This window comes from Anneissia japonica, unplaced genomic scaffold (genome assembly GCF_011630105.1).
Source record: "Anneissia japonica isolate Jap-2015-1 unplaced genomic scaffold, ASM1163010v1 scaffold10678_len15611_cov139, whole genome shotgun sequence".
Lineage (NCBI taxonomy): Eukaryota > Metazoa > Echinodermata > Crinoidea > Comatulida > Comatulidae > Anneissia > Anneissia japonica.
In genome coordinates this window covers 5,777-6,161 of record NW_022748975.1, presented here as the reverse complement: position 1 = coordinate 6,161, position 385 = coordinate 5,777, and positions in this window count along the sequence as shown.

Genomic DNA, 385 nt, shown 5'->3' with positions numbered 1-385 from the left:
GAACACGATCCGTCCAGCGTTGTCTTGAAGGTTTGCACGGACGGAGTTTCGAATGCGCACTCTCGGACGTCGTCGCGAACGCGATCTTCTTCGTCGTCTTGCAGTTCGTCGCTGGGCACTCCGGACTTGTCGAATATCCCGTTGAAGGAGATCTTCTTGTTAGCGGATTTCGGTTTGTGAACGTGTACGGCCATTCCCGTAGTCGCGGCGAGCCCCTCCAGTTTCGTGAGATCGATCTCGGTCCTGCCGTCCCTGACCAACGTTCCTCCGAACATGTCGTCGTCTATCATGACCGGTTCGACGCTCCGACAGTGCAAACCCGGAGGTAACGAAGCGACGAACGATCTCCACGCGTCCATCAAGAATCTTTAGCTGCCCTGATAGG